The following is a 25,110-nucleotide window of genomic DNA, read 5'->3' on the forward strand; positions in this document are numbered from 1 at the left end:
CAAAAACAAAAATTCCAATACCTATCCAAACAAAAAAGTTGCAATAGGTGCACAAGATAAATGGGACACCCTGTGTGTGTGTGTGTGTGTGTGTGTGTGTGTGTATATATATACCACACCATGGCGTCGTGATCTAAGCCATCATGCCCAGACTCATCTTATTATGGAATGCACATTACTTCAAGTCCTCATGGGAAAGGAATTTTCTCATGAAATCAGTCTATGTCCACACAGCATCAGGATGAATTTGGAGAGCTATGACAGGTAGCAAAATCTGGCTTCATAAACCAGCTATAATGGCCGGGGGGGGGGGGGATAATCATGCTGACCACACATTACTTCTGATCCAGTTGCATAATTATTCACTTCTGCTGGGACATGTGGATGTGAGACAGCTGTCAGCCTTGGCCCTTCATGGGCTGTTGCACCAGAGATTATTATTATTATTATTATTATTATTATTATTATTACTACTATTATATGAGCATTGGGATAAATAGTAATGACAATACTGCTGCTACATCAGCCACGAAGTCAGATAGACTTAGAGTGTTGTGGAGCTGAGAATGGAAGATTAGACGAGCTTATATAGTGAGTGTTATCAGTTGTACGATGTTCAGTTAAATATGGTGACGCCTTAAAGTACAGAAAGATAGTGCAAGCACCCTACCGACATATTTACAAAGCTGAAACAACGTTCGTGGATCAAAATTGAAGTTGCACAAGGTCGTAGTGCACAAGACTGTTATCAAGGACTGCGTGAAGCATGTGGTGTTGCAGCATTGTCATATCATACAATGGAGTGATGGGCGAAAGTGTTCGTGAAGGCAGGTATGTTGTTCAGGACAATCCCAAATTGACGATCGCACTATTCAGTTTCTTGCTTCCCTGCTGGATGTTGATCTGCGCGTGAATTAGCCGTAGGAATAGGCATATGTTACAAAACTGTGATCCACATTCTGCATGATATTCTTGGGTTTCGAAAAATTGCAGCGCATTATATACCCCATTGAATCACTGAGGTGCAACAATGGCAACACTATGCAACTGCACAGGAATTTCTGAACTGCTACCAGAAGACTTCCTTCGACGGATTCTCAATATAGACCAAACATGGGCTCGCTCTTACAAAACACACTTGAAGTGGCAATTAAATGAATGAAAGCATCCCGGCTCTCCTCATCCAAGAACAGTGTGCTATAAACAGGTGGTGTAAATATAATGTTTATGTTTATTTATTTTATTTTAGTAGATTCTTTTACGACGTTTTATCAACATATCTGGTTATTTAGCGTCTGAAGGAGATGACTGTGATAATGCCGGTGAAATGAATCCGGGGTCCAACACCGAAAGTTACCCAGCATTTGCTCATATTGGGTTGAGGGAAAAACCTCAACCAGGTAACTTGCCCAACCGGGAATCGAACCCGGGCCACCTGGTTTCGCGGCCAGACGCGCTAACCGTTACTCCACAGGTGTGTGATGTTTATTGTGACGTATGACATCTATGAGGTAATACTGCAACACCATGCTGTACTAACAAGGCGGATGGTAGATGCTGTCTACTACTGCGATTTCCTGCAACAACACCTTCATCGAGCTTTAATGAGAAAGTGACAACACCTTCTTAAAACAACCCTTTATCATCCCTCATGACAATACGAGGAGTCACATTACTGATGCCATGATGGATCTTCTGTGACACTGGCAATGGGAATTACTGGAACATCCGCCATACTCACCTGATAGGAGTCTCTTCTCCATAATGAAGCATTATAACACAAGAGATGCCATTATTCATGCCATAGAGCTTCGGGACATAGACAGAGATGGATGCACTGATGGTGTACAGACCGATTATTTAGTCCTGACAGCTCGGTGACGCGACTCTGATCGCTCCGAAGGCAAGCGAGTGACTAATCCAAACACCCCTTGGCGTAACTAAATGGACTCGCCTGACCCAGGCACACCTTGCCGGCGACTGTCAGTACTAAATAATCGTACTGCAGAATGCCTTCCACAAGTGTGGCAAAAGGTGGTAAACATGGAGGGGGCGATTACATTGAAGGAATGTAAGTAGTGTTTAGTCATTTCAAAGTTATAGCACTGTTGCCATTACTTTTTATCCAATCCTTTTGAGTGCGCACGCACACGCACAAAGTGATTCATAAGTCCCTCTGGATTTTCCTAACCCAGCAGCGCAACAATCAAGACAGACTCGGCGATATACACGAACAGAATCTTTGCTCGTGGTCTAGACTATAACTTCGTCTGAAAAAATAACACTTCTCCAATCGAAGTCTTCCCGATCACTCGCAAACGCTAAACATTCCACAGCTTATTCCTCAGTTATTGGTCCTTTTCTCAATGTACGAAAAGACATGATTCCACGGCTTCTTAATCGTCTCTTTACAGTCTTTGTAGAGAGCGGAATACCAGACGCTGCCTTTAGTTTCAAAGCGGTCCTGAAAGAGTAATTTCGGACCGCTCGGTATAAAACATCGTCTTGTATTCTTGAAGCACGTGGCCTGCCAGGATTTGGACGTTTCACAACTTCTCCATGAACATTATAACGTCTAACCCACATTTGATGCCGTGGAATCAGGAACCCCATACCTTCGACCAGCCTCTGAAGCCCTAACTCCGTCCTCACAGAGGGCAATATTTTCTCACGGTCACCTCTGCTATTGTGAAGGAAATGAAAGTTCTGTGCTTAAATCAGGTGATTGAAATATATGTCCTCGAATACTATAAGAATGGGGAGAGGAGTGATGTGGTCAACTGCAATGTGCCACTCTCTACACAAACGAGCGGCGAGACGATAGGAAGGGGACAGTTTACTACATGCATTGGCAATAATAAAATATAATGGTATGTTTATTTTTAGGCTATCAGGGAAATAACGTGCCATTAAATATTTTAATTTATTTAACGACTCTTTCTTTGAACCATTAATAGAAATTACCGAATTCCACATGCTTACAGCATTATATTAATGATTATAACGTCTTTAGAATGAGTTAATTGATGAATAGAATTAAAGTTAAGTATAGTGGAAAAATAAATGCTCTAAATAATATTAATAGACCACACATTTACAAACTCAAATTAAGAAAAGGGTAGGCCTATATATTTTTACATGTTTAAAAATACAGTGCTTTTCTTTCACACTGCGCCCAGCGCACGGCGGCTCGCATGCCGGCTGCAGCAGCTCAGACTCCCGCCGAAACAGGTATAATATACCCACAGTTGGGACTCCCGCCGCCCACGCATAAGATTTGCGTATGTTTGTAGCAACAGCAGGTTGTGTGAGTGAACAGCAGTCGCACTAAAACCACTGTCTAATTTGTTTCGTTCCTATTCCATGTGTATATGAAGCCATTGTCTAGTTTGTTTCGTTCCTGTTCCATGCATATAAATGTACGAATTTTAAGTACTAATTAAGTTACGAGTGTTATCAGTTTGTTCCGTTCCTGTTCCATGTGCATATAAAGCCATTTTCTAGTTTGTTTCGTTCCTGTTCCATGCATATAAATGTACGAGTTTTATGTGCTAATTATTTACGAGTGTTATCAGTTTGTTTCGTTCCTGTTCCATGTGTATATAAAGCCATTTTCTAGTTTGTTTCGTTCCTGTTTCATGCATATAAATGTACGAGTTTTAAGTGATAATTATTTACGAGTGTTATCAGTTTGTTTCGTTCCCGTTCCATGTGTATATAAAGCCATTTTCTAGTTTGTTTCGTTCCTGTTCCATGCATATAAATGTATGGATACGAGTTTTAAGTGCTAATTAAGTTACGAGTGTTATCAGTTTGTTTCGTTTCTATTCCATGTGTATATAAAGCCATTTTCTAGTTTGTTTTGTTCCTGTTTCATGCATATAAATGTACGAGTTTTATCAGTTTGTTTCGTTCCTGTTCCATGCATGTAAATATACGAATTTTAAGTGCTAATTATTTACGAGTGTTATCAGTTTGTTTCGTTCCTGTTCTATGTATATATAAAGATATTTTCTAGTTTGTTTCGTTCCTGTTCCATCATATAAATGTAAGAGTTTTAAGTGCTAATTAAGTTACGAGTGTTATCAGTTTGTTTCGTTCCTGTTCCATGTGTATATAAAGCCATTTTCTAGTTTGTATCGTTCCTGTTTCATGCATATAAATGTACGAGTTTTAAGTGATAATTATTTACGAGTGTTATCAGTTTGTTTTGTTTCTGTTCCATGTGTATATAAAGCCACTATCTAGTTTGTTTTGTTCCTGTTTCATGCATATAAATGTACGAGTTTTAAGTGCTAATTAGTTACGAGTGTTATCTGTTTCGTTCCTGTTCCATGCATATAAATATACGAGTTTTAAGTGCTAATTATTTACGAGTGCTATCAGTTTGTTTCGTTCCTGTTCCATGCATATAAATCTACTAGTTTTAAGTGCTAATTATTTACGAGTGTTATCAGTTTGTTTCGTTCCTGTTCCATGTGTATATAAAGCCATTTTCTAGTTTGTTTCGTTCCTATTCCATGCATATAAATGTAAGAGTTTTAAGTGTTAATTAAGTTACGAGTGTTATCAGTTTGTTTCGTTCCTGTTTCATGTGTATATAAAGCCACTTTCTAGTTTGTTTTGTTCCTGTTTCATGCATATAAATGTACGAGTTTTAAGTGCTAATTAGTTACGAGTGTTATCAGTTTGTTTCGTTCCTGTTCCATGTGTATATAAAGCCATTTTCTAGTTTGTTTCGTTCCTGTTCCATGCATATATGAAGCTATTGTATAGTTTGTTTCGTTCCTGTTCCATGTGTATATAAAGCCATTTTCTAGTTTGTTTCGTTCCTGTTCCATGCATATATGAAGCCATTGTATAGTTTGTTTCGTTCCTGTTCCATGCGTTATAAATGTACGAGTTTTAAGTGCTAATTACGTGACGAGTGTTATCAGTGCTTGCGCAGTTTTTCATAATGCCTCGACACGATTACACATTACCACAAAGGATTTTTATGTACGACATATATGTGGCACAAATTCTTGTAGGGGACTTACAAGACGATTTGAAACAATTTCCCGGTTTATCTATCCCACACAGAGAAACCGTGCGAATACTTGTGAACAAATTCAAGGAAACGGGGTCGATTCGCGATAGAAAACGAAGAGTAGCACGATCTCCTGATTTAACTGTATGCGATTTATATCTATGGGGGAACTTGAAAAATGAAGTGTATGCAATAAACCTCCATACATTGCAAGAACTAAACGAAAACATCAGGCGAGAAATTGACTCAATTTCGGATATTGATATGTGAATGAACATTTCCTGAGAAGATGCTAGAAATGTGTATGTGCTTATTATCATTGTAACTGTAATTGTAACTATGAGGACGTGAAGCGGTAGCGGGGATATTATAACATATAAAGGCTGGTCCACAATAAACCGGGAACGGAAACGACAAGAGAAAGAGAACGGAAACATTGTTAAAATAAACGTATTTAACATTATTTCCGTTCTCGTTTTCGTTTCCGTTCCCAGTTTATTGTGAACCAGCCTTCTGTTTCGGCGGCGGTCCGAGTTGCTGTTGCCGGCGTGTGAAAGAATAGCACTGCTGTTTAGTCAACTGTCCGAAGATAGGTCTGAACCTCACAAGTGATACCAAGAAGTCACCACTTATGAGGCTACTAGACCAAGAGATAATTGGGGTAGGGTGGCCAGTTCCTTTTCTCCTCCATTGCATACATCGCCGACTACACTAGTCAGACTTCAGATGCATACAAACAATTTGTTCTTCCTCTGACACATATCGTCGAATGAGATATACTGCCTGATAATAGATGTACAGCTGTCAAAAAAAAAAGTGGCTGCACTCGTGAACAGCAAATATTTTCTCTAAGTCCACTTCGGGTCAAGGCGATGTTACACGATGCATGTGCTTGTAGAAACAGTTCCGGAACTATGGAATTATTTCATATCTGCGTCTCGTAGACCAGAGGTAGAGTGCTCGCTTAATGATTCGAAGGTTGAGAGTTCGGGCCTTGTTCAAGTTTTCATTTTATTTTTAATCGTTCTTTAGCGATATAAATAATATTAAAGTTATAATTTTTATATTCTGTTATCATTCTTTAGCGATATAAATAATATTCAAGTTATCATTTGTATTCTGTTATCGTTCTTCAGCGATATAAATAATATTCAAGTAATCATTTATATCCTGTTATTGTTCTTTATCGATATAAATAATATTCAAATTATAATTTGTATTCTGTTATCGTTCTTTAGCGATATAAATAATATTCAAATTATCATTTGTATTCTGTTATCGTTCTTTAACTATAAATAATATTCACGTTATTTATATTATTATTATCGTTCTTTAGCAATATAAATAATATTCAAGTTAGCATTTATATTATTTTCGTTCTTTAGAGTTATAAATGATATTAAAGTTATTTATATTGTTATTATTCTTTCGCGATATAAATAATCTGTATTTTATATAAATAATTAATTATATATTATACAATATATTATATTAATTAAACAAACCGATATTTATCATTTATATTCTATCGTTCTTCAGTGATACTGTACAAATAATATTCAAGTTATTTATATTCTGCTATCGTTCTTTAGTGATATAAATAATATTCAAGTTATCATTTATATTCTGTTACCGTTCTTTAGCGATATAAATAACAAATAGGTTTGGAACAGTACAATTGCATAATACTGGTGTTATTGTTTTCTTTTTATATTATTATATTATACTATATTGAAGCACAATAAAATGAAAACGAGTGACCAGGAATTGAACCTGAGACGTTGCCATCTAAATTACGACGTTCTTCCGACTGAGCTACGAGAGCACAAGTATAGAAACATTTGCGGAAAAATTGGCCCAATCCCCCTCCAAGAGTTTCTGATGATTTGTAGAAGCTCGTCCAGGATGCGGGGGGGGGGGCAAAGGCTAATTGGGATTTCCCGGGCTCTGATCGGGTCAAAAATCCTGACAGAACTAATATTTAACCCTTGCGGTGAATTTCGATGAAATCCGGAGAGCCTAATTAGTCAAATCCACTCTCCTCACCTCCACGCTTAGGCCCCCTGGGATCTATTAAGATCCGAAAGAGACAGTGGTGTGCGAAAAGCAACGGGAAGTTACCATATTTATCCTTCCCAAGAAAAACTGCAACATGAGCAAAGAAAGCTTGTGATAGAAAAAGGAGCATCTTCTGTGGACTTCTGGAAAAAGAACTAAGGAAGAGACTAGTGAAGTGCTTTGTGTGGAGTGGCATTGTATGGGGAAGAAACATGGACATTACGACGAATGAAGAGAAATGAATAGAAGCATTTGAAATGCGGATGTGGAGAAGAATGGAGTGTGAAGTGGACACACATAATAAGAAACGAAGTTGTGTTGGAAAAAGTGGGTGAAGAAAGAATGATGCTGAAACTGATTAGAACGAGAACAAGGAATTGGTTGGGTCACTGATTGAGAAGAAACTGCCTACTGAAGGATTCACTGGAAGGAATGCTGAACGGGAGAAGAGTTCCGGGCAGAAGACGATATCAAATAATAGAAGACATTAAGATATGCGGATCATATGCGGAGACTAAGAGGAAGGGAGAAAATAGAAAATATTGGAGAATGCTGGGTTTGCAGTGAAAGACCTGCTGGGGCAAAGAGGGATGAAGTTACAGGAGAATGGAGAAAGTTACACAACACAGAACTGCACGCATTGTATTCTTCACCTGACATAATTAGGAACATTAAATCCAGACGTTTGAGATGGGCAGGGCATGTAGCACGTATGGGCGAATCCAGAAATCCATATAGAGTGTTAGTTGGGAGGCTGGAGGGGAAAAAGACCTTTGGGGAGGCCGAGACGTAGGTGGGAAGATAATATAAAACAGATTTGAGGGAGGTGGGATATGATGGTAGAGACTGGATTAATCTTGCTCAGGATAGGGACCAATGGCGGGCTTAAGTGAAGGCGGAATGAACCTCCGGTTTCCTTAAAAGCCAGTAAGTACCAAATCCGTACAATTGTACATAAATTGGCAACACTGGACACATATCACCGGTTTTGGGATGAATATTCCTACGCAATAAATCACAGATGGACTAACCACATTGGTCAAGTGAATTCAATCTTGCATTCTAATTGGCTAAATTTAAATAAGCAGTGTTCGAGCGCTTTTCTTGTGCGGAATTTCAACAAAGCGACTTGTTCCCATACTGCTTACAATACATTTAGATTCTAATCTAGATTTAAGATGACTTAAATTATATGTAATCAAAAATGTCCTAAGACCAATCTCAAGTGGACGGTAGCGTGTGTGACGTAGCTAACGAGGAAGTCACAACCGGAAAGCAGGTAACAAAACATAAAAAGCGTTCTGTTGATGGATTAAGCGATTAAGGAATCGAGGTACTGGAAATCAGACATCACCTGCGATCCCATAATCATAATTAAGTTTTTTTTTACATATCTTGATATAGCTTACTGTTATATTAATTTTCTTTGTTTCTTTGAATAAATAAATAATACAATCGAAACAATTGAAGGACGAAAGTCTTGATCAAGATGGCGTCGGATCTGCAGCAATAATATTTTGTAAGTAATTTTTGTCTTTAATGTAGAATAAATCAAGAATAGTTTTGTTTATTAATAGTCTTGAAACTTAAATTAAGTTATATAAAATTCAAGGGTAGTTTCCTAGTACCCGGTACTCATTACATAAGTCGTTTTATATGTTTACACAGTGGTTCCTTTCTGAAAAGAATTTTAATAGTTTGTTATTAGATGTGATTTTAGCCAGTTTGTAATATATTTGTTGTCCAGGGAATATGTATGTATTTTATGAATATACAACAATGGCTGACTTAACTGCTAATGTAACGAGTACCGGGTACTACGAAACTTCCAATTTAAGCAGATAGATTCCCTATAGCTGCATCTACACGGTTCAATTTTTCAATGCGCGTACGCATGCAATCTGGGAAGAATACTGAAAGAATCAAGTTTAAAACGCGCGTTCAATTAAGATGCATGAAGATTTTTTGTCTCCATGTTGCGCCGTTTTAAACGTCATCTTCACTACGTATATATTAACTACAGAGTGCGAATTTAGATTTCTGAGGGGGAAATAGAATCCTAGATAGAGAATACCATACATAAAATTATTCTTATCCTCATTCGATACCGGCACGGCTCAATGCTTGGTCACACTGAATTGCTTGTCTTGCACCTTGATCATAATAACAATAATTATATCCATGAGTAGGCTTAAGATGTGTAGGCTAATTCCTCAGTTATTAATTGTCAGCTTGCCTGTGATAATACATTAATACCGGTACTATTTTGTTTACTTTATACTTTATAAAGTAGCTATAGGCTACTCTTATTACAACAATTATATTTTGTCAGGGGGGATGGAAGTTACTCCTGGCAGGGATATTAATATGAATTTATGATAGGGGGATAACTTTACAATAGGGAGGGAAAATTTCCTCCATTCCCCCCGTTAATTCGCACCCTGATTAATTCATATTAAATATCATTGCTAGAATGTGTAAAGTTGAAAGAAAAGTTGAACAGTGTAGATGCAACTTATGTATCCTGAGTAGAACCAGTACATTGAATGCAACGATGTAAAGTCGTGTTTTGAAAATATTATAATGGTGGTCATGATAAGTTTGAGTATGGTCATTTATAAAGGTCGAACGTAGTATAAACATCCACAAGTTAAATAACTATTTCTTTACTTCTTCTTACTTTAATTCTTGATTCATGTCAAAATTGTCTTCTTGTTAACTGCGTACCTAAATTTTACACTGTAACCTAGCTAGCTGTTATAGTTTTTTTTTTTTTAATCTCTTGTGTATTACAAACTTTATCACAACAGTATATAGTTTTTACCTGATGATACTCAAATTTTGCTGCACTTCTTACCGATTTTCAAAATGAACAATTTTCTCTTTTATATTATTTGTTTCTCTCTTCTGACAAATTAAAAAAAAACACAAATTAAACTAATGTTTCTCCTGTTTCCATTAAAAAGAACTAACACATTCTTTCCGATGTACTATTCTAGTGGTTGCTTTGGTCTATTATCTAAAGATACTATATCAACTACTATTATTTAACGCTCATGGAATTGGTGATAACGAGATATTGGGTGAGAGGAGGCTAAGGATTTTTCCAAAGGATTACTTGATATTCGCCTTGCAGTTGAAGAAAACCTCGGAAAAAATCAAACAAGGTAATTAGCTTAAGTGGGAATTGAACCCATGCTCAAGCACAACTTGGGATCAGCAGGCACATGCCTGAGCTATGTCAGTGGCTTTGTTGTTGTTACTTATCGCTCGGCCTCATCATTTCCGTGCAATTATATCCCTACCTACTGGGAGAGCCAAGTACAGTTGGGCGTAGCCTCACAAAGACTAAGTCTGTGGTTCCCCAGAGTTAATGGTCAACATAGCACCTTAAATAAATAAACATAATACGACGTATTGAAACTTATCAATACAACCTAACCCACTACAGGGATTCCTTCGTTAGCATTTATAAAATAAAGAACAAAGCGTCTAATACAGTATTAACTGATGCTAACGTACCTTGGTCACTCATTAAAATGCAGAGTTGCCTATCGTAAGTCTTAACGAAGACGCAAATGGCTCATCCTAGATACAGACGTTTCAAACCTAACCTTACGTTGAACACTCTGAAAACAGAGTACACACCTACAGCAATAATTTCGAAAAACGCTATAAAATTCAGAGTTGCATAAAACTGAAAATAAAAGGGAAAGTGAATCATCCAGTACATTAACATGTGGAACAAAAAAATAAGCACCAGAGTACATATTTTCCAAAGAAAAATAGAAAGACATTTAGAAATCAATAAATGAATGTGTCATTGCAGAAAGGTACCTAAGTCACTTTTTGTGGGAAAACTAGGTTTTTACGATTTTTGGAATCCATACTCATAGACACACAATCTGAACAGAGAAGTACTGATGTCATCGACTTTGTAAGTGTGGCAAATCCTATATGAAAAACACCTGCACTGCAGAAAGGTTCTTAAGTCATTGACAGAAGTTCTTTTCTGCATTCCCACATGAGAACGCAACAGGAGAAGTAAGAAATTTTATAGTATTTTGAAACAGAGGAGGGAAAAATGTATTAACAATGAATGTAACAGAGGAGGGAAAAATGTATTAACAATGAATGTAACAGAGGAGGGAAAAAAGTATTAACAATGAATGAAACAGAGAAGGGAAAAATGTATTAACAATGAATGTAACAGAGGAGGGAAAAATGTATTAACAATGAATGAAACAGAGGAGGGAAAATGTATTAACAATGAATGTAACAGAGGAGGGAAAAATGTATTAACAATGAATGTAACAGAGGAGGGAAAAATGTATTAACAATGAATGTAACAGAGGAGGGAAAAATGTATTAACAATGAATGTAACAGAGGAGGGAAAAATGTATTAATAATGAATGTAACAGAGGAGGGAAAAATGTATTAACAATGAATGAAACAGAGGAGGGAAAATGTATTAACAATGAATGTAACAGAGGAGGGAAAAATGTATTAACAATGAATGAAACAGAGGAGGGAAAAATGTATTAACAATGAATGAAACAGAGGAGGGAAAAATGTATTAACAATGAATGAAACAGAGGAGGGAAAAATGTATTAACAATGAATGAAACAGAGGAGGGAAAAATGTATTAACAATGAATGTAACAGAGGAGGGAAAAATGTATTAACAATGAATGAAACAGAGGAGGGAAAAATGTATTAACAATGAATGTAGAAGAGGAGGGAAAAATGTATTAACAATGAATGTAACAGAGGAGGAAAAAATGTATTAACAATGAATGAAACAGAGGAGGGAAAAATGTATTAACAATGAAGGCACTTTGGCTTTAGTGTTCGACTTTATGCAAAATCTACTTCACTTGCCAGCTATACCAGTTCAAGATATCTTCTATTTGAGACAATTAACAGTTCATGTGTTTTCCATTCACAATTTGCAGACGGAAAAAACTCATTTCTTTGTGTATCATGAGGGACAGGGAAGAAAAGGCGCAGATGAAGTGTCATCATTTCTCATTGATTATATTCATGAATTTGTTCCAAAGAATATATCAGAATTTCATTTATTTTCTGATAACTATTGTGGATAAAATAAGAACAACACTCTTGTAAGGCTTGTTTGGCTTTAACCGATATGAATCCTTTTGATAAAATTCTCCACTTCTATCCACTGAGAGGACATTCGTTCTTGCCATGTGATCGGAAGTTTGGGATGATAAAATGTGCTCTTAGGAGGAGAGACAGAATTTAAACATCCTATGAATATTGTGAGCTTATTGTTTTATTTTCAAAGAATGGTTCATTTTCATTGAAAATAGTTGAGAGAAGTGATGTTAAGGATTTTACAAACTGGTGGCCTCAATTTTATAAGAAGATGACTGTATATCTAGAAACATCACGTGCTCCTAGAGACATAAAACAACACTTCAATGTATCCCAGTTTAGATATTACGAATACTCGTCCAAAAAGAAAGGGTGTCTTGTAACAAGACCGTGGATTGGTGGAATGGTACAGCACACCTTTCGTCTGTCACAGCCAGGAAGAATTTCACACACATTTCCTACTCAAGCATTGTATCCAGGTGGCAAAATTCCGATAAAACTGAGTAAGATAAATGATGTTAGAAAAGTCCTTCGATATATCCCTGAGGACGCTGGTTTCAGGCCAGACGCGCTAACCATTGCTCTACAGGTGTGGACAATAATGGAATAAGACACTGTTACAGTAAACGGGGAGCGCTACTACAGCATGTTACTACAGGTGGTCCGGGTTCGATTTCCAGTCGGGGCAAGTTACCTGGTTGAGGTTTTTTCCGGGATTTTCCCTTAACCCAATATGAGCAAATGCTGGGTAACTTTCGGTGCTGGACCCCGGACTCATTTCACCGGCATTATTACCTTTATCTCATTCAGACGCTAAATAACCTAAGATGTTGATAAAGCGTCGTAAAATAACCTACTAAAAATTAATGGTGGAGTTAACACGCGTAATTGAGGTTCGTTTTCCGATCAAAGTAATCAGTAGGCACTTTCAACAATGTGGCCTCCGCGATCTCCAGATTTCAATCCGGCCGACTTTTGGTTGTGGGGTTACCTTAAAGAACGAGTTTTTCTGACACTCCAACAACCCTACTGCAACTGAAAGATGCCATCTCGCAAGAAATTGCCAATATTCCAAGACGTTATCTGGAAAATGCTGTGCATGATGTCGCAGACAGAATGCTGTACGTTGAACAAGAGAACGGCGGACATCTTCCCAATGTTTTGTAAACCCCGTTGTTTGCCCAACACTGTGAGCCAGATCATGAATGAAGATTGGCGTTTGCTTGGTGGGCTCTACAACAAGAACAAGAAAACTTGCCACTTCTTGACTATTGTGCTATTCACAGACGAAGCTCGATTCTACAACAGTGGCAACATCAATCACCACAATATGAATTACTGGAGTGATGTGGGAGTCTGCATTCCAGGTCCAGTGGGGCTTTAACATGTGTGTTGATATACTTTGTAACTGCCAGTTAGGTCAGTTCCTTTATGGCCACTTACTCACTGGAGATTGTTATATCCACATTCTGCAGCATGTGCTGCCAATATTCCTGGACAATTGCCACTGCAGACAAGACTTGACGTGTGGTATCAACACAACAAAACATCATCTCACTCAATGCATGCACTGCATGAGAAACCTCAATCTGCCTTCCCAGAATGGTGAATCGGACAAAATGAACCAGTAGTCTGGCCAGCATGGTCACTAGATCTAAGCCAGTTACTTTTTCTAGTTGGATACAAAAAATATTGTAGGTACCATAAGAAATCAATGAATCACCAGTAGCTCAGGAAGCACATCAATGCAGCTTGCCATCACATCACTCCATTCCTGTTGCTGTAATTTTGCCACTTTTGTGACAAGTGAATGGTTTTTTGTTATTCAACATTCACTGAACTAATCCTTGCACAGTACAGTAGAACTCCGATTTTCCGTCACTCTATTAACCAAATGGTGGATTATCCGACTGTCTTTCTCTCTCGCCTTTTTTTTTTTCTGCAGAAAAAATATGAAGTACTGTACATTATATTAGTAGGCCTATGGAATTTTTCTACAGAGTGTTTTTTACAAACTTACACAGTATGGTCTACTCTTCAAGGGGCCTAAATTCTATGCAAAATGCCTTCCACAAGTGTCAAAGAAAAGGAGTTGTGCTACGAAAAATAGTGCAAATAATTGAGTGGTTTGAGAAAAGAGAAACTGTGGTTCATCTCACATCAGAATACGAAATAAGAATTACAACTGTGCACGATTTAATTAAAAACAAATATAAAGTATAATAAGTATGTAAATCTAAAACATGAGACCTGTACTATTCCTATCTTTCCACAGACAGTTGTCATAAGGAGTTTCCTTGGCTCTTAAAAACCAGACTTAAATTAGTGAACTTCTGTTTCACTACCTGGCACGTTAAACACAAGACCACGGAGGAAATTAGGAAACTGTATTATGCACTTAATTTATGAAAACCTTATATGATACGGATTATCCGAATTTTTCGATTAACCATTCACTCCACACCCTTCATTACCATGGATAACAGAGGTTCTACTGTACACGCAACCAACATAGTTTTTATTTTTCACAGTGAGCCAAAGGTATTTAGATTTAAAATAATTCATATTGTGATTCATTTCATATATTCAGGCCTAACAATTTACTTTCACAACACAGGCAGAGAGAGAACCGTTTCCTTGGGGGGAGGGGGGCAAAGCAAAACCAAAGTAGGTATCCCCATATATGGTTATGGGGACATCAGTTACCTCCTCCCCTCGTTATAGCTTGACCTTGACCGTGGTGCAATATATCGGAATATGATCATTTAATAAAGATATTTTTGGGGACATGTTGTATAGGACTTGAACTGTAGGTCTAATAGGGCATAACTTAAAACAATCTTCCTTTTTTTTCTCTCCCGTACAGAAACACATACATACATACATCAATAAAACTTTTTTTATATGAAGCTTACCTTCCTGAAGGCATCACATGAACTGTAAACTCTAATTATTTTATTTAGTTTCGTCTTTAAGTTCACACAATATACAGGGATCAGTTTTCTTTTTTCTGTATTCATATTTCTGCAAGTGGCGGCCTGAATACCTGCAGACTTTTAACACATGAATTTTTCTCGATCTTTCCCATCATGAAGCCAATATATAGCTGTAGAATTCTGGATGTTTCTACAGCTATGAAAAAAAAAAAAACATGTTTACATGATCTATATCTGTAACTATATTTATAACGAATTTTGCAGACTAGTCCATGGAATAAGAGTAATATTATTAAGATATATTTAGTGTGAAATCATCCGCTCTAAGAACATAATATTAAATATAGCTAACTCAATAAAACACACTAGGAAATAATAAATACTCTCACCACAGGATGTGACACTGCACTTACAGATAAAGTTAGGAAGTTCCTTATCCTCTGTTCCTAAGAACTGAAACTACGGACCAGTTACAGATGTCACTGACTGGAAATGCATTGCAAATGAGATTTAAATGTTTCCCAATTTTTTTTCCCAATAGTTGCATTACAGTAATGAGATTTTGCAACAATTTTGTTCTATTATCCTGTTGCCAATGACAGTTTTGCTTACAGTTACAGTGGATCTTCGATTATTGTCATGAACACATTCTACAAAATGACAATGGCCATCACAACAATAGTTTTATATTAAAACTCATGTTACAGCGATAATTTGTTCCAAAAATAAAAGCTTTTAGGTTATAACTTATAGTTTTGGGCAAAATGATATATTACAAGAAATATCATACTTTATCAGTCTCATCAATCACACTGAGTTAATTTTATTTATGAAAAATTATGAAATTCATTACATTTCGTACAGAAATTTAACACATAAACATCGTCAGGGAATTGGTTCCTTCTGGATCCGTTCTGACTCCAAACTTGCATCATCTTTTCAACAGTCTTCTCAAATGTCTCCTGTCAGTAATTGATGTGTAGAATTGTCCTTGGGAAGGAACCTGTTGTTGTATCCCGTACCATTGAGGCATTGTGCCTAAACTCACTTTATGGACTGAATGCTGGTTTGAGTTTTCATGGGGAATAATTTTCTCAAGAAATTTCGGCCAGTATACAGGGTGGAAGTGAAATAATCCTGCAGATTGAAAGGGACGATAGGGTACACTTAAATGGATAGAAAATCTATATTATGTTCTGTGATTAAAAGCACGGTTAACTAGAAAATGAAGTTGGAAGTTTCAGCACTCTGGCAACATCGCACTAACACACTGCTCTTTCTTCTTGTAATACAAATGTAAGAGGTCAACGAAGTCAAGTCTCTCTCCCTTAGCGAACTATCTCACGTCTCCATTTCTGGCTACAATATTTTTTTTAGTTGGTTATTTAACGATGCTGTATCAACTACTAGGTTATTTAGTGTTGATGAGATTGGTGATAGTGAGATGATATTTGGCGAGATGAGGCCGAGGATTCGCCATAGATTACCTTGTATTCACATTATGGTTGGGGAAAACCTTGGAGAAAACCCAACCAGGTAATCAGCCCAAGGGGGGATCGAACCCACGCTAAAACGCAACTTCAGACCGGCAGGCAAGCACCTTAACCGACTGAGCCACGCTGGTGGCAACTACAATGTTGCAAGCTGGTCAGATGGGTCAGTGGCTTCAAATTAATGTCTTTTAAACTAAATTTACATGAAAACTATCCACGATATTGAAATATTCCAGAGGGATAAATGATTCTTTATTAGATTTTTTATTGATATGGACAAAAATCACGATTCTACTCTGAATGAATGAAATGCATAATTGCAAATGAGATTTAAATGTTTCCCAAATTTTTTTCTCAATAGTTGCATTACAGTAATGAGATTTTGCAACAATTTTGTTCTATTATCCTGTTGCCAATGGCAGTAGCTTAGACATCATTGTCACTTTGATAAATTAAAAAAAATTAATAAATACAAATTTTAACTGTTATAGGACATAAAAATGGTTTCGGAAAATAGTTTGACACCTGAATTTGAGTAGTAATTTTTATGTTTGTTCTTGACAGTTCCCTGTTCTCCTTCACTTCTCATCAGCAGCCCTGTAGACCAGTGGTATTCACCGGGTGTACGGAAAGACTTCTTAAGGGGTATGTAAAATTTAAAATAAGCATATACGTTTTATGAATGATCAGAGCTAATGAAAACCATTTCTGACAAAACAAATATATGTTGTCTTCTATTATTTTATCCGAAGATGAGATCTTGCAGCTCCGCTTGCTATGCTGATTGTGGCCCTATAATATTATGAATGACACACATCAAAATTGATGCATCAGGGTAAACTGGCTGAATGTAAGATGTTTCAGTAGTGTGTGGTGACTGTTACATACAGGTTCAGTTTCTTTACTTACTTACTGGCTTTCAAGGAACCCGGAGGTTCATTGCTGCCCTCACATAAGCCCGCCATAGGTCCCTATCCTGAGCAAGACCAATCCAGTCTCTATCATCATATCCCACCTCCCTCAAATCCATTTTAATATTATTCTCCCATCTACGTCTCAGCCTCCCCAAAGGTCTTTTCCCCTCCGGCCTCCCAACTAACACTCTATATTGATTTCTGGATTCGCCCATAAGTGCTACATGCCCTGCCCATCTCAAACGTCTGGATTTAATGTTCCTAATTATGTCAGGTGAAGAATACAATGCGTGCATTTCTGTGTTGTGTAACTTTCTCCATTCTCCTGTAATTTTATCCCTCTTAGCCCCAAATATTTTCCTAAGCATCTTATTCTCAAACACCCTTAACCTATGTTCCTCTCTCAAAGTGAGAGTCCAAGTTTCACAGCCATAAAGAACAACCGGTAATATAACTGTTTTATAAATTCTAACTTTCAGATTTTTTGACAGCAGACTGGATGATAAAAGCTTCTCAACCGAATAATAACAGGCATTTCCCATATTTATTCTGTGTTTAATTTCCTCCCGAGTATCATTTATATATTTTGTTACTGTATTTGAATTTTTCCACCTCTTCAAAGGATAAATTTCCAATTTTTACATTTCCATTTCGTACAATATTCTGGTCACGAGACATAATCATATACTTTGTCTTTTCGGGATTTACTTCCAAACCTATCTCTTTACTTGCTTCAAGTAAAATTCCCGTGTTTTCCCTAATCATTTGTGGATTTTCTCCTAACATATGTTTCTTTACTTCTTATAATTAAGTCTCACTCCTCACTCCTTATATTTGCAAACTGAATTGTAGATTTATAATCGTTCACTTTCTCCTCATTATTTTTAATTTCTCTTGCAATATGAATAAATTCATTAGAAGAGGGAAACATAAAATCGACGAAAGTGTAAAAAGGACGATAGTGTTAACCATCTACAAGCAAGTCTTTTCTACGAGATGTGTAATGTTATTCCTTTAATTATTTATTTAATAGTGTGATTGTCTTTTTTAAAGTTAAAACTGGGTGATTTAATAATTGATAAATTGAGTTTAATTTAGTTTAGATATAGTTATGTATAATCAGGATTAAGTATAACTTCGGGGTACAAGATTAAGTGGAAAAGGGGTACAAAGACAAAAAAGGTTACTGCTGTCTAGACCAAATATAAAACATTCTGTCTTTGACTGCTTTATTATAATGGCTTATTATTCAATATTCAGCACATCACCACCACTTCGTAGCAACCCCTTATATTTTAGGTTCTGGGAAACTACTCTGTCATTGGCAATGAGGGTGGAAAATCCATTATAATTATTTGAAATGCAATACACTGTTCATAGTAGAAACCAATCCACTTAAACTGACTTACAATTTACCAATGTCTCCCTAGTACAGCCTAAGTTGTGAAGCAAGAAGAAAGGTCATTCCAGTTCCCATACAACAGAACATTTTCTGCTGTGTTTCTAACATTACCTGTGGTGTCTTGCATTTTACACTGGTATCTAAGTTTTTGTAGATTACTTGTTTTATTTTACAGTATTTAACCTTGAACAAATTTTTAAAGGCGGTTTCAATCTGATAATGTGAAAGGTTCCCTTGTAAGGATATCACCAAACAGTCCTATTCTTCTAGGAATTATGATGGACTTAAGGACTATGCCTTTGGTGTTTATAAGCATAGGATAGGACTTAATGATGATAACCAAGATGCGATCTATATAAGGTGACTACAGTGGAACCTCGATTTATTGTTCCCGGATGTATCATTTTCCCGGATTCATCATTCAAATTCGTTGCTCCCTGAACATATTCTATTTAAACTACGACTATAAAGCCCGCATCTATCGTTCCTCAATTTATCGTTTTCCCACATCTATTGGCCAGATTTTTTAGCCCTGAAGTGTGTAAATCCCGGATTGATCAGTTTTAAGAAATAGCAACAAGCTTACAAATGTTTGTAGCAGTTGATGTCTTCAGAATGTTGTGCTGCAAGCTCCAATTGTGAAGTTTTATGGTTATTGGCCTGCTTACGCACCGACCTTCCTCACAGCTTGCCTGGCAAGACAATGTAGAAGGGTCCATGTGTCCTAGCAATCGTTTTCTATTGTAAAACATTCCAGTCCGTGCTTCCACCAAGTTGTGTACGCAGTCTATCACACGTATTCGATTCTCGACAGTTCGTATTTTTAACTTGGCAGTTTCTAATCTGATTTTCTCAGAATGGCATTTCCGTGTAAAAAAGTTCGGACTTTAGAAGAACGACTTCGTATCATAGAAGAGGTGGAGAAAAATCCAATGGAGAAGAGGATTGACATAGCTAAGCATCTTGGCCTGCCACCTTCAACTCTAAATTGCATAATGGCAAAGAAAATAGAAATCAGACAGCAGGCTGGTAAGTGTGGTACAGCAGCCAAAAAGAGGAAGACAGGCAAGGAGTCAACTTACAGCGAGGTCGAAAATGTCCTCTTTTCCTGGTATCAACAGGCATTCCCATTGATGGGACCATCTTGAAGGAGAAATCTCTGAAAATAGCTGAAACAATGGGGATTGAGAACTTTTCTGCATCAAACGGCTGGATCTCTCGTTTCAAACAACGCCACAGCTTGGTTTTTAAGAAACTGGCTGGGGAAAGTGCTTCTGTGGACACCAACACCACGGATCTCTGGTTCCAAAGACTCCCGGAGCTGCTGGAAGAATACGAGCCTCGGGACATCCATAATGCAGATGAAACAGGCCTCTTCTTCAACTGTCTTCCAGACCGTACGCTGGCACTTAAAGGAGAATCCTGCCACGGAGGCAAAAGTGCGAAGGAGCGACTGACTGTACTGCTGTGCACAAATTCCGATGGCTCAGTTTTTTTTTTTACCTTGGGGATATAATTGAAGTGAATTTTTATGGCAGGCAGAGTAACTATCTCATGCCCCCATGTTTTAAATTGCTTCCAGTGCACTTCTTTAGAACCAGGCACCCAGCTTGGAAGCCGTTAGCCCTGTGAACTTATAGTATAATTATTTTACCCTATTATCATAGTACAGGTTATCTAAGAAATTAACAAGTTCTTTGTGAAAGTAGGAGAGAAAGAGTGGGGGAAGCAGACAAACAAGTTCCCATCATTATTGGCAAGTCTGCAAAACCACGGTGTTTCAAAAACGTGAAGAAACTACCTGTGAAATACTATGCTAATTCCAAAGCATGGATGACATCGGAGATTATCAGAGACATTCTACACATTGTTGATAAATTCTTTGGTGCAAAAGGCAGGAAAATCCTCCTTTTTATTGATAATTGTGCTGTGCATTCTCCAGACACATCCTCTTTGAAGAATGTGAAGGTGATGTTTTATCCCCCAAACTGCACCAGTGTTGTACAGCCACTTGATTTAGGAGTTATAAAGAACTTCAAGCAGGCGTATAGGAAGCAACTAGTACAGAGGGCTTTATGTTTGATGGATGAAAGGAAAGAGGTAAAAATGAAGATAGACATACTACAGGCCATTCACTTTATTGTTTCGGCATGGCAACAAGTGACTCAGTTCACAATTCAGAACTGTTTCGTAAAATGTGGTTATGGGGACAGAAATGAAGAGTCAGACATGTCGGAAGTCAACAGAAATGAAGACGAAGACTGGACTCAGCTGGAGACAGGAACCGCTGGCATTGATTTCGACGCTTATGTGTCTGTGGACCAAGAACTCGCGACATGTGGTGTGCTGTCTGTGGGAGAAATGTATGAGGAAGTGGCGAGTGGAAGTTCCATGGAGGAGGGACAAGTCGACAGTGATGATAATGATGAAGTTGATCCCAAACCAGTGCCGAGTTTCCAACAAGCACTAAGTGCGTTCAAGACCACGAGAGCATTCATGTATGTTCACGAGATCATCGACAGAGACCAAGTGAACATTATTAATATTGAGAAGCTACTGTTTAGCTTAAAAAGCAAATGCAAGTAAGCAAATGAAAATTAGTGACTTTTTTAACAAGAAATGAAGTTAATAAAAAAATCATTCATGCACTACACATTCTTTAGTATATGAATACATGTGTGTACTATAAGTAAATTTGACTGCTTATATTCATTTTAGACAGGTTCCCATATCAATCGTTTTCCCGTTTCCACCGGTTTTTTTTTTTTCAGAAATCCAGAACAAAACGATGAATCGAGGTTTCACTGTACTTGGAACAAATGTGATTCATTAACCTCCAAAAAGTGCCTGTCGTTCAAGGTATCAGAAGTTCTTGGACAGAGAGTACATCAAAAGAGATTGTGAGATTGCTAATCAGATTATTAATGTTTCATAACTGAGGCATGCAAACGGAAAAGGCTGAAAGTGCTGCAAATAAAAACTTGTAGAAATCACATAAAACTGTTTAAAGCTGGCATTTTTTAGTTTTAATTATTGAAAAAAAAAAGCGTTAATCTGAATTGTAAAATTTTACATAATATTACCTTCTTTTCATTTAATTTTCTTTATTTTGTAAGGATAATGCATGGATAAAGGGGAAAGTTCTTTGCTCATAAACCTGGAGAATGGTGTAAGTACCACCTGGCTACTTATGAAAGGATGAAAGTTCAAGGTACATATTTGTACATATTACATATTTTTATATTATTTATTTTGTAACTTGAGAAGAACAAAGTGCAGACACACTCTAATATTGCCTGTTAAAAAAAAAAAAAAAAAAAAAAAACAACTCTCATGGCACAAAATAAACTAATAATAATATTTGCAGGCTCTGACATAGGTTACAATAATCATTATATACATCCTCAGGCACAAAGTAAATTAAATAATGGAATATCTACATTCTCAATGGCAGATCCTATCAATTTTTTTTGATGGGGGTGGCAAATGTCCTTCAACAAGGTGCGCTACATCTTCGTTCCCGAAAGTGACTCAGTATCCCTTCTTTTTGGATTTCAAGAGAAGTTCCTGGTAGAACTGCATGTCTTTCTCAAGGTAGTTTATCATCCCCAGTAGATCTTTGGCCCTTTCAGTGCTGATTTTGAAAACAAACCGAATCATTGGCAAGTTTTGTAAATCAGGGAATTAAGTTTTTTTTCTTTTGTTAAGAACATCTGTTTTCGTCCACACACTAGTAAGATCCAAACTCGTGGATGTTTTAATGATATGAGGGTTCTAATAAGAGACACGGATGTGTAGAATTGCAAATATGTCCTGGAAAGTTTTAGAGCATACCTGTACATTTTTACCTGAGACATTTGGTATCATGTATGAAAATGTACACTGACACCTACTCTCTGTTGAAACATATTTTCCATGGCATCTACGACCCATATTTTGCTTGTGTATTCGTATCAGTAAATAATTTACTTGTAGGTTTTCACTAACTTTGCAGAATTCCACAACAGCTTTTTTTGTTCAGGTGCAAGATCTTTACATGCATACTTACATGAACAGGTGGCTTGTTGTGGCGGTGGTTTACTTGCAGTTTGTTTCCCTGAGCTTGTTACATAGGGTTTTCTGTTCTGTATTGCCTGTCGACGAATTTTCAACAGTCACTTTACTAAAAGGATAATCTAGGTTCATTTATTTAATAGACAACTGATCTTAGACTCAGAACAAAAAACATGTTCACAGCGAGTCCCAGCAAAGCAAACGGTACATGAGCACTTGGCACAATCACCGTGATGCTTGGACATTCACCTTTAACCAGGTTTCATTCACAGTGACTTCAACCTCAGCTCTACTGATCACTTGCTCTACAAACTAAACCAATACCTTACGAAATTTCTGTAATATCCCACATTGTTGGCGACGTCAGCTTCACCTGTTTTCAGATACAAAACTATATTCTGAAGTTTTGGCACTTTCAGCCTTTTCCATTTACACGCCTCAACTATTTAATTATCTCTGCCCCTTTCACGTCAAAAAGATATGCAACTACAATATGCTCATTGGGGTTGAAGAGCACAGGACAAATATAACTCGCCAATAGTTTCATTTTATCGTTAAGTTCATTAAACTTAATAGAATCAAATGGGCAGGATACATAATACGAATGAGTAATGACAGAATTACAAGAAGAATTTAAAAAAAAAAAGCCAGAAGGCAAGAGAGGAGCTGGAAGGCCTAAATTGAGATGGGAGGGCAAAATCTGCCAAGATGTTAAATTGCTTGGAGAAAGGAACTGGGAGGGCAAGCCTCTTTATAGAGAGGAATGGAAGAAGCTTCTGGGAAAGGCCAGGGCCCACACTGGACTGTCAAGCCATTAATTTTTTATTTTTTTATTTTAGTAGGTTATTTTACAACGCTTTATCAACAGCTTTGGTTATTTAGCATCTGAATGAGATGAAGGTGATAATGCCGGTGAAATGAGTCCGGGGTCCAACACCGAAAGTTACCCAGCATTTGCTCATATTGGGATGAGGGAAAACCCCGGAAAAAACCTCAACCAGGTAATTTGTCCCGACCGGGATTCGAACCCAGGCCACCTGGTTTCACGGCTAGACGTGCTAACCGTTATTCCACAGGCGTGGACTCGAGCCATTGATGATTGTGATGATGATGATGTTGATGATGATGATTAGTTCCACTCTATCCCATTCTATTCGACAGAAAATGAATAGACAAGAACAATATTATAAATGTTGTTGAATGCAGATCACATTACCATCTTAAATATTATCTGTGGTGCATTATGTGGTGGTAGATACATTGTGCGTTGATAATGGATTATTATTGTTGTAGTTATGAAAAGATGGATCACGAGAATGCTGGATGGATAGGGTGCAAAGAAGCATGGGGGAGAAGAGCCTATGTGAGGAAGATGCCATGAATGGAGACCTCTGGCAGCAGAAGATTATTTTGCAATGAAGGAGAACCATTGTCTAGTGGAATAATCCTAAATAAAAAAATATTATTATTATTAGGAAAAGGTAGATCACGAGAATGCTGGATGGATGGAGTGCGAAGAAGCATGGAGGGAAAGAGCCTATGTGAGGAACTTGCCATGAACAGACCTTTGGTGGCAGAAGATTATTTTGCGATGAAGGAGAACCATGTGTAGCGGATATTTCTGAATAAAAAATATTATTATTATATATTTTTTAGTTGCGAATATGTCTATTTAGAAATACACAAAGTACTTAGTGCCATTTCTTTGCCTTTCTTTTTGCTCATAGTTCTCTCATTATTTGGCTGTGGGCTTCCTTTCTCTTCAGGCCATGTTGTTCCAGCCTTTTTCTTCTGTTTTCCCTCTTTGTGAACTTGCAATTAATGAAATTTGATTTTAAAGACATCTCTGTTTAAGATGTCTTCTTGTGTGATTCCTTCCAATGTTGTCATTTTTTAATTTGCCAATCCATTTTATAGTATCTGTTCTACTTTTATTTTCATAAAATTAAACTATTTGTTTTGTGAGCCTGACAGGTCTGTTTGTCTTTGGTCTTTTGACATATCTGTAAAATATTAACCTTCGTTTTCTAATGTCACTATGAATGTCTGTGTATTTTTTTTTCTGGGTCAGTTTTGTTCACCTATGACTTTTCCTTATGGTTTTGC

The 25,110-nt window shown here is 37.1% G+C and overlaps 1 protein-coding gene and 1 long non-coding RNA gene across 2 annotated transcripts in view; one reads left to right on the top strand and one right to left on the bottom strand.

Moving 5' to 3' along the window:
• Adar (Adenosine deaminase acting on RNA) overlaps nucleotides 1-25,110 on the bottom strand; it is a 103,526-nt gene that overhangs the window by 61,104 nt on the left and 17,312 nt on the right. The window lies entirely within an intron of this gene.
• On the top strand, nucleotides 310-24,652 carry LOC138703185 (uncharacterized). The gene is made up of 3 exons (XR_011332996.1): nucleotides 310-831; nucleotides 17,200-17,280; nucleotides 24,298-24,652. It is a non-coding gene; the product is annotated as an uncharacterized lncRNA (long non-coding RNA).

Source organism: Periplaneta americana, chromosome 7, assembly GCF_040183065.1.
Source record: "Periplaneta americana isolate PAMFEO1 chromosome 7, P.americana_PAMFEO1_priV1, whole genome shotgun sequence".
Lineage (NCBI taxonomy): Eukaryota > Metazoa > Arthropoda > Insecta > Blattodea > Blattidae > Periplaneta > Periplaneta americana.